This window comes from Aquarana catesbeiana, linkage group LG03 (assembly GCF_042186555.1).
Source record: "Aquarana catesbeiana isolate 2022-GZ linkage group LG03, ASM4218655v1, whole genome shotgun sequence".
In the NCBI taxonomy this organism is placed as follows: Eukaryota; Metazoa; Chordata; class Amphibia; order Anura; family Ranidae; genus Aquarana; species Aquarana catesbeiana.
Window position 1 is genome coordinate 107,333,109 of NC_133326.1, and position 10,309 is coordinate 107,343,417.

Consider the following 10,309-nt stretch of genomic DNA (forward strand, 5'->3'; position numbering starts at 1 on the left):
ATAGCTTTGCCGTACTTCGTGGGCGCTTTGGGGGCAAGCCAGGGCGGCCAGTTTCAAGCACCGTCATTGTTTCTGCGGGTGAAAAGTTGGCCTCAGTCCCAACTGAGGCCAGATAGTTGGCTGCATTCTTGCACAGAAAATTATGTAGAATGCAGCAGCTTAAAATTATGTGGTTCAGTTTGTATTCGGCCATGTCTATGGCCATTTGGAAAAGCCGGAACCGGCTGGCCATTATGCCAAAGGCATTCTCGATCACTCTTCTGGCTCTGGCCAGCCGGTAGTTAAAAACCCTCTGCTCCAGGGTCAGGGTCCTCATGGGGAATGGCCTCATCAAATGCTCCCCCAGTGCAAAGGCCTCATCTGCAACAAAGCCCCCTAGTTACACTATTGGCAGCCCACTGCACAGGTAAGAAGTGTCATAATCCAAAAATATGAATACACACTGTCCAAATTGAAGCACATTTTTACATTCTGCAATTACCTATAAAGATAATAGGAGAACAAACTTTAAACAGTACCATTTGAAAGTATTCAGGCAGGCACTTGCACTACATGCTTTGGTGAATGTATCCATAAATATGACCACAAAAGAGGTAGATATAGTGTGTATGGATTTGGAAAAGTCAGCAGATAGAGTATTGGTATCGGTTGACTTAGCGGTTGGGGGGAGGGAGAGTTGCAAATGAGTTTTGGCCCCCAAAAAAAGCCTGTTGCACTATTCCTGAACTTAAGGACACCAATAACATTTGTACACATTTTTGGGGGTGTTTAGGGTAAGCACTACAATGGAGCTGACAAAATACATTGTCAAGTGACTAGGCTAGGTGTGTATGGGCCCAGGATAGCATGCTAGGGAGGTTAGTGAAGGCAAATATGTATGAAGGACAAAAAAGGAGCATTAAAAGCTTACAGCATGCATGAGGACAAAGAGGACATTCACAGCATATTACAATCATGGTAATTATAGAATGATGAAATAAATACAATACATTAGCAAACATTAAATACATAGAATGTTATGTTAAAGGATAAAACTTACCTTAATATAGTCCTTCTGCAGGACCTGAATGATAGCAGAACAGGTCTCGGAATAATGATTCCCAAAGCCTGGGAGGAGATCCCAGTCGTGAACTTGATATCCTGGAGACTTCTCCCCGTCACCAAGTACCGCAAGGTGGCGACGAGCCTTTGTTCGGGAGTGATGGCTTGCCGCATGCAGGTGTCCTTTTTGGTAATATAGGGGGACAGCAAAGCCAACAGACAGTGATAGACGGGGTTCGTCATCCGGAGATAGTTCCTGAAATCATCAGGATTATTATCCTGGAGCTTCCACAACAAAAGGCATGTGAGAGAATTGTTCACAATTAAGTAACCAATTCTTGGTCCAAGAACTCCTCCTCCCCCATGGACTGGAACTCCCCACACCCAGCCCAACAACAGCACGAACTCTACGTCGAGTATGTAACCGCAATAAGGCTAGAAAGCCGTCGGCTGCTTGGAACGAACTGACAGAACACACTGAAAATCAGAAAGGGCCTGACAAGAATGAGCTGAAAATCAGAAATGAGTGGACAAGATCGCACTGAAAAACAGAAGCAAACTATAAATAGTACACACTGAAAAACAGGAACGAACTGACAACATGCACTGAAGAACAGATATAAACTGACAAGCACAAACTGAAAAGCAGAAACGAACTGAAAAGCGTGAATCGTCTCTCACCAAACTTCTACTAACACGAGATAAACACAAGATTAGCAGAAGGAGCCCAAAGGGTGACGCACTGGCTATTGAACTTCCTTTTTATCGGCTCGTCGTACGTGTTGTACGTCACCACGTTCCCACGTTCGCAATTGTTGGCCAACATTTGCGTGACCGTGTGTATGCAAGACAAGTTTGAGCCAACAACCTTCAAACAAAAATCCACGGTTTTGTTGGCCGAAAGTCCGATCATGTGTACGCGGCATAAGACTAAAACTAAATCGAAATTTGCTGTCACAATTTACACTGCTCTCCAGCCCCCCCCCCCCCCCCCATAACTAATGGATAGATTCATGCATAGCATGAATCTATCAATGGCCGCCCTGCCACCCCTATACAGGCATCTGGCCCCTTTTCGGACGCACCTGAATTCCAGTGGCGAGGCGTGTTTTTTGAAGCATGTGATTAAAATCATAGCCTCTAATAGGCTTCAAGAAAGGTGGACTTGGAGCGCAGAGCATTGCGCTCGCAGTCCACCCAGATGTGTTAGAAAAGCAAATGAATATTTGCTTTTCTAACACTGAACCGCCTCTCCGCCAACCAGGTAACGTGGCTCCAGCCCCCACCCCTATACAGGCATCTGGCCCCTTTTCGGATGCACCTGAATTCCAGTGGCGAGGCGTGTTTTTTGAAGCACGTGATTAAAATCATAGCCTCTAATAGGCTTCAATAAAGGTGGACTTGGAGCGCAGAGCATTGCGCTCGCAGTCCACCCAGATGTGTTAGAAAAGCAAATGAATATTTGCTTTTCTAACACTGAACCGCCTCTCCGCCAATCAGGTAACATGGGTCTAATACCCTTCACCTGATTGGCTGAAGGCACAGGCACCTCAACTGTATGCCAGGCAGACTGAAGAAGAGAGGAGTGGGAAGCATGGAGGATACAGGAGCCATCCCACAGCTCGCAGCAGTCACCCGCTGCCTGACCGCCACTTGTGCATTTGATGGGCACAATGGCTGCAACTGATGGCACGATGGCTGCATTTGATGGGCACAATGGCTGCAATTGATGGCACAGTGGCTGCATTTGATGGGCACGATGGCTGCATTTGATGGGCACAGTGAGGCTGCAATTGATGTTTTTTTTTTTTTCAGTATTTTTCAGTTTGTTTGTGCCCCCCCAAAAATTTTGAGCACCAGCCAACACTGCTTTTCGGTGACCCATATCTTGAAACATAACTTTTTCACCTGCTTGCTGGCTAACATAGGTATTTCACATTTCTGGGTGTGTGCATACCAGCTCCTCCTGCTGCTTGCAGTGGTTCCTCCTTCCACATTGCACACCACTAAAAGGCCAATCAAGCCAGTGGGAGATAATACTGAGTGTGGTGGGGTGGACCAGTATTTGACCCGCCCGGTCGAATTGAATACCCACAGCAGAAAAGCAGCTTCATTTCAAGACACAGGCAACACAGAGTTAGGTATGGATGGGCTTTTTTTTTTAACAGGGATGGCCTTATTTTACACAGTAAGTAACCCTTGTGGTGGCCACTTTAACCACTTAAGGACCGGAAGGATTTGCCCCCTTAATAACGATGCTGTTTTTTTGCGATACAGCACTGCGTTGCTTTAACTGACAATTATGCGGTCATGTGACGTTGTACCCAAACAAAATTTATGTCTTTTTTTCCCCACAATTAAAGTTTTCTTTTGGTGGTATTTTATCACCTCTGCTGTTTTTATTTTTTGCGCTATAAACAAAAAAAGAGTGACAATTTTGAAAAAAAACAATATTTTAAACTTTTTGCTATAATAAATATGCAAAAAATAAAAAATAAAAATGTCTTTATTAGTTTAGACCAATATGTATTCTTCCACATATTTTTGGTAAAAAAAAATTGCAGTAAGCGTATATTAATTGGTTTACCCAAAAGTTATAGTGTCTACAAAATAGGGGATAGATTTATGCCATTTTTATTATTTATTTTTTACTACGATTTTTAGGACACTTTTGACACTTTTTTGGGACCATTGACATTTATACAGCGATCAGAGCTAAAATTAGCCACTGATTACTGTATAAATGTCACTGGCAGGGAAGGGGTTAACACTATGGGGTAATCATGGGGTTAAGTGTTCCCTAGAGAGGTGTTTCTAACTGTGGGGGGAGTGGACTGACTGGGAGTAGAGAGAGATCGCTGTTCCTGATCACTAGGAACAGCAGATCTCTCTCTATTTCCCTGTCAGAACGGGGATCTGTCTGTTTACATTGACAGATCCCCATTCTGGTTCTTTAAGGAGCGATCACAGGTGGTCACCGCCAGCCACGCACATTGGCTCCGGAGTCACGATGTGGGCGCGCGTGCGTGCCCCCTATAGCCCTTAAAAGAGAAGTATGAGTTTCCTTCTTTTTGCTTAATCATAATGAGCTGCTAGTATCTACAAACCTTTCCTGCCTTCTGAGAAGTGCCCTGTTTTTGTTAAAATAGAGTTAATTACCTGTGGGAGGGTCTACAGATTTTCCTGCACCCCCCTCCCTGTCATCTTGCTTGATTGATGTTGGCTCTGGGCTCTCTGCTCGTTCCCGAGACTTCATACAACACACAGAGCTGCTCCCCTCCTCCCTCCCCCCTCCTCCCCCCTCCCCTCTCCTCCCCCCTCCCCTCTCCCTCATTCCTGTTGCAGACAGAGGAGTACAGGGGGTGGGGATGAGGGGACTGCATAGGAGTAAAGGGGATGGAGATAAGGGGACTGTATAGGAGTAAAGGTAATGGGGATGAGGTGACTGTATAGGAGTACAGGGGATGGAAATGAGTGGACTGTATAGGAGTACAGGGGATGGGGATGAGGGGACTATATAGGAGTACAGTGGATGGGGATGATGGGACTGTATAGGAGTACAAGGAATGGGGATGAGGGGACTGTATAGAAGTACAGGGAATGGGGATGAGGGGACTGTATAGGAGTACAGGGGATGGGGATGACTGGACCGTATAGGAGTACAGGGGATGGGGATGACGGGACTGTATAGGAGTACAGCCGATGGGGATGATGGGACTGTATAGGAGTACAGGCGATGGGGGATAGGGATGACATCAGTGGGAGAGGGATGGTGGTGGGGGGATGGGATCAGTGACAGAGGGATGATTTGTATGTACAATAAAGGAGACTCTGGGGACATATCGGGGTCACTTTAGATGTGGGGAAGTTGTCAGTCTCCTCTCCTATGTACTGTACACAGGTATGTTCTCTACACATAGCACTGTGTACATTTCAGAGAACAGACACAGGACACAGGTTACTATGCTCCTTACCATTTCTCCCCTTCTGATAAAACACAGTGCTGTGTGTAGAGAGCATACCTGTGTTCATTGCTGAACATGAGAAGTGTTCAGTGACTCTCCCCCCTCCCACCATCGGCTGAAGGAGACGCTGATACTTTGAATGAGTGAGGGGAAGGGGGGGAGGGAATTCGAAGGACACAAGAAGGAACATCAACGCCCAGGGGAGAGGTGTTGAAGTCTTGCAGAGGAGAGCTTGCAGATAACAGCCAGAGAAAGGTTAGGAGACTTCACTTGTGTTATGCTGTCTCTGCTTTTGGGTTTTAGCTGGGAACATGCTGCCATGGAAACAGAGGCACATGAAGAACGTGCTCGTTCTAGATAGCAGCTTGGGTGTGCACCTCTTCACCAATCACACCCACATGTCCTCCAGAGGGAGGGACTGAAGGAGGGGCTGGATTGTGAAGCTGTATCCACCTCCTGGAAACTTTTGAACTGAGAGAGAACCGTTAGAGGCTGCTTCTGGACACTTCAAAAGACTATTCTGCAAAACTAAAGGACTGGGGAAAGAAAGAAATGCAATGCAGGTATGAGGGTAGCATGTACTACCTATTTTTTGCATTCCCATACTTCTCCTTTAAAGCAGCCACCGTACAGCTACGGCGATTAGCGCAGGGGAGCCAACCTGCTGCCGTCAAATGACAGCGGCTGATCGGCAAGTAGTTAAAGTGATAGTAAACACTTTCAGTAGCTGATTTAATCACTTACTGAGTATGCAGCTTCTTTAGCTTTGTATCCTTATCTGTGTTTCAGTTTATGCTGGTGCAATGATCACTGTCACTCCTTTCTCTTATTTATTACAGGTACTTATACAGCGCTGACAATTTGTACAGCACAAATATATATAGTACATTCACATCATTGAATGCCCTCAAGGAGCTTAAGATCTAAGGTCATAACCCAGCCTTTCTCAGCCAGTGTGCCGCGGCACACTGATGTGCCGTCAGAGGTTCTCAGGTGTGCCGCCGGATCAGGGGAGAGAAGGGCTGTCAGATGAGCCCGATCTCCAGATCCCCTGATAAACTGTACATCGGCACTGTGAGCAGCTCCGTCAACCTCAGCAAAGTGCAAGTAAAGTACAGGGGAGTGTGCTGTGCTCTCTGCTTCCCCCTACAGTGCAATACCCGGCTGAATGAGGAAACTGGAAAGGTACTGTGCTAGAAGCTAGATTTGTTTTAAAACGGTTTTATACATGTGTCTGCGTTTGTGCATGTGAGTGTCTGTGTGTGTACATGTGTCTGCATGTGTGTGTACACGTGTCTGTATGTGTGTGTGCATGTGTCTGTATGTGTGTGTACACGTGTCTGTATGTGTGTGTGTATGTGTCTGTATGTGTGTGTGCACGTGTCTGTATGTGCACGTGTCTGTATGTGTGTATGTGTGTATGCACGTGTCTGTATGTGTGTGTACATGTGTCTGTATGTGTGTATGTGTCTGTATATGTGTGTGTGCACGTGTCTGTATGTGTGTATGTGTCTGTGTGTGTGTGTACAAGTGTTTGTATGTGTGTATGTGTCTGTATATGTGTGTGTGCATGTGTCTGTATGTGTGTATGTGTCTGTATATGTGTGTGTGCACGTGTCTGTATTTGTGTATGTGTCTGTGTGTGTGTACAAGTGTTTGTATGTGTCTGTATGTGTGTGTGCATGTGTCTATATGCGTAAGTTACTTTTAATCCTGACCTCCCCCCCCATTCCTGTACCATAAGAACTGCTTTTGTAGGGCTTGTTTGTGATAGCAGCAAGGACTGCTGCTCCTCTGAAAAGCGATCCGTGCACTGATCGCTTTTCAGAGGCATTTGACAGGTGGTAAAGAGGCCTTATGTTGCCTCCTCACCACCTGTTTTAATGCAGCATCACTACACTGCAACTGTGCAATGCACACAGTTGCGGGGTAGTTGCAGTGCAGCCCCATTCACCCTGGGTATACCTCCAGCTGCAGCCACAGCATGTGTACACCCCCAGCTGCTGCCTCTGCAGCTAAAGGGGGAGAAGTTGGGGGTGGTAAAAACACCTCAACCATGTGGTTTTACCGCCCCTCCAACCTGACATGTGAACAAGCCCTTGGTTCACATCTGTGTGGCTGCGTGCTGTGTGTAGGGCAGCCCATTCATTTCAATGGGCTTCCCTACCCAGAAAAATACAGGGAAAGAAATCCCCAACCTTTTTTTTAAAGATTGCACTGCACCAAAAGCGTCCGATGTTTTCTAATGTGTGGGGTACCATTAAGAATTAATGGCACCCCTAAAGAGCAGAGCATTTGTCTGTGTGTCAGGAACGAGCAAGATTTTGCACGTGTTCCGCGACACACAGTAACGTGAACCAAGCCTTGACTGGGGTGCCTCAAGACTGAAAATACTTTTTAAGGTCGCCTAGACTGGAAAAAGTTGAGAAACACTGTCCTAACCAGTGTTAATTTTGGCAGCAAATTTCAATTTACCGTATATACTCGAGTATAGGTCAATCTGAATATAAGTCGAGGGACTCTAATTTACCACAAAAAACTGGGAAAAACGTATTGATCCGAGTAAAAGACGAGGGTGAGAAATGCAGCAGCTACTGTAAGTGGAAAAAAGGGTCAACAATGCCCATCTGCGGCTGCATGCCTCCCTATGTCCTGTGCAGCCTACCTGTGTCCTGTGCATGTGTCCCTGTGCACCCTACCTGTGTCCTGTGCATGTGTCCCTGTGCACCCTACCTGTGTACTGTGCAGCCTCCGTGTGGCGATCTGCATCCTCCGTGTGCCGCTCTGCATCCACCGATCAGCACGTGATAATACCAATCGGCGGCCATTCCACTGTTCAAAAGCCGCACCTCCATCTCGTCTGAGATAGGCAGAACACTCCATTTCCCAGCAGTCAGCGGTCAGCCTATCACGGACATTCTCTCATTCTCATACCACGAATGAGGATGAGAGAATGTCCGTGATAGGCTGTACACTGACTGCTTGGAAATGGAGTGTTCTGCCTATCACAGACAAGGAGGAGGCGTGGCTTTTGAATAGTGGAATGGCCGCCGAATGGTATTATCACACGCTGGCCGCTGTCTGTCTGCATGACATGCTGATCATGTAGGCAGATGGCAGTGACTCGAGTATAAGTCGAGGGGGGCACTTTCAGCATAAAAAAAGGGCTGAAAATCTCGACTTATACTCAAGTATATAGGGTAGTTTTAGTCTTAGGACTAAAATTCCATTTTAGTTTTAGTCCCGTTTTAGTCTTCTGCAATCGTTTTAGTTTTAGTCGTATTTAGTCGATCTAAATCTCCAGGACATTTTAGTCGACTAAAACTCATTTTAGTTATCTAAAATCGAATGGGTGTAGTTAAATTACAATGCATTATTTAAGCATTTCTCTACAATTTCCAAACTCATTATATACTGCTGGAGTGAAAAATCGAATATGTTATTATTACACAAGCACAGGGAGAACATGCAAACTCCAGGCAGGTAGTGCTGTGGTTGGGATTTGAACTGACAACCCTGGTGCTGCTGGGCAGAAGTATTAACCACTTAGCCACTGTGCAGCATCCTATGGAATCATCCTTACATGCAGGGACTAGAGTTGTGCATCCCTACATTGTGTGGATCAATAGAAACACACAGCCCCATAGCCTAGGATGGCTAGGCACTCACTTGCCCCTCCCCCTCCCTTCGCTAAACTTCTCTAAACTTTGGATCAAGACTGCACTGTCCACTCTTATCATTTCCCTGTGAAGATCAGAAGTTCATGGAAGCAGCACTGAGAGAGAAGGAGCAAGCAGCAGTGAAAGTAGCAAACTGCAAGTGCTAGTATTAGAATTTTTAAAAATGTTTATTTTTTTTGCATTTAATGTGTTAAACGGAAAAAAACATGAGGGTTTAATACTACTTTAAAGAGGTTGTAAAGTCAGGAGTATAAATATAAACCTTATGAGCTGCTGGAACTAAGACCTCAATGAACCTAGACTTAGGCTATGTTTCCACTAGTGCGTCCCCAAAGTCGCGCGATTTTACCGCGACTTTTTACCGCGATTTGAAGCAATGCCTGTATCTATGGACCTCAAGTCGCATCAAAGTGGGACCAAAGTAGTGCAGGGACTACTTTGAAGTCGCACAGATATGAACGGTACTCATTGGAAATCATGGGAAACAATTTGTCATGCGACTTTTCAGTCCCAAGTCGCATGAAAAGTCGCACTAGTGGAAACAGAGCCTAAGTGAAATAAAACAACTATACTATAAAGTAGCTGCCAGCACTCTACACACTTCCTCAAGATGTGACAATGCAAACTTATATACCCAATGTGCGGCGCTAAAGTGAACATATGCAGGGTAGCTAGAGTTGCCACCTCATCCCTTTAAACCCGAACACCTTTGAATTACACAGGTTCTGAGGCTAATTAAATGCAGATAAGGCATCAAGTGAGTTTAATTACCACCTTAATCAGCCACAGAACCTGTGTAATTAATATGTGTTCGGGTTTAAAGGGATGAGGTGGCAACCATAAGGGTAGCACATATATATATATAAACTGTACACAAAACCAGATATTTGTGCAAGTGCTCAATAATGCTATATAATAAAAGTAAAAGTAAAGTGCAAGTGCTCAGTGTGTATATACACAGTGCTTAATGATGTTTTCAAGCAAACAATGATAATAGTCCATAAAAATAGCAAAGCAATAGGTGAAAAATTGTGTCTTCATGCAATGTGCACTCTCCCCACCAGGTGTACCCTCACCTTAAGGGCTATAAAAACAAGCCTGTAGTAAATGGCAACAGTTTAAATGGTCATCATATGTTTTCCTCATCCATATAGTGGCTGGTTAATTTTTAAGCATAGATCCCAGATTAATTCCACCTCCTGGTAAAAACGCTGGTCAACAAAACCACAGCTTCCTCCTGGTATTTCAGTAATCACCTCATATGCATACAAGGAATAACACCTGAGTCCCATCTCCCCCCAGCCATGTCCACGAGTGTCTCAGCCATCTGAGACCCTCCCTCCTGATTGGCTGAGACACAGCAGCAGCACCACTGGATCCAATCAAAGTCAGTCAGCCAATCAGGAGCGAGAGGGGGTAGGGCCGGGCCACGGCTCCATGTCTGAATAGACACAGGGAGCTGTGACTCGGCTCAGGTGCCCCTTAGCAAGCCGCTTGCTGTGGGGGCTTTCGACAAGAGGGAGGGGCCAGGGGAGCAAAAGAGGGAACCGAGAAGAGGAGGATCATGGCTGCTCTGTGCAAATCCACTACACAGGGCAGGTAAGTATAACATGTTTGTTATTT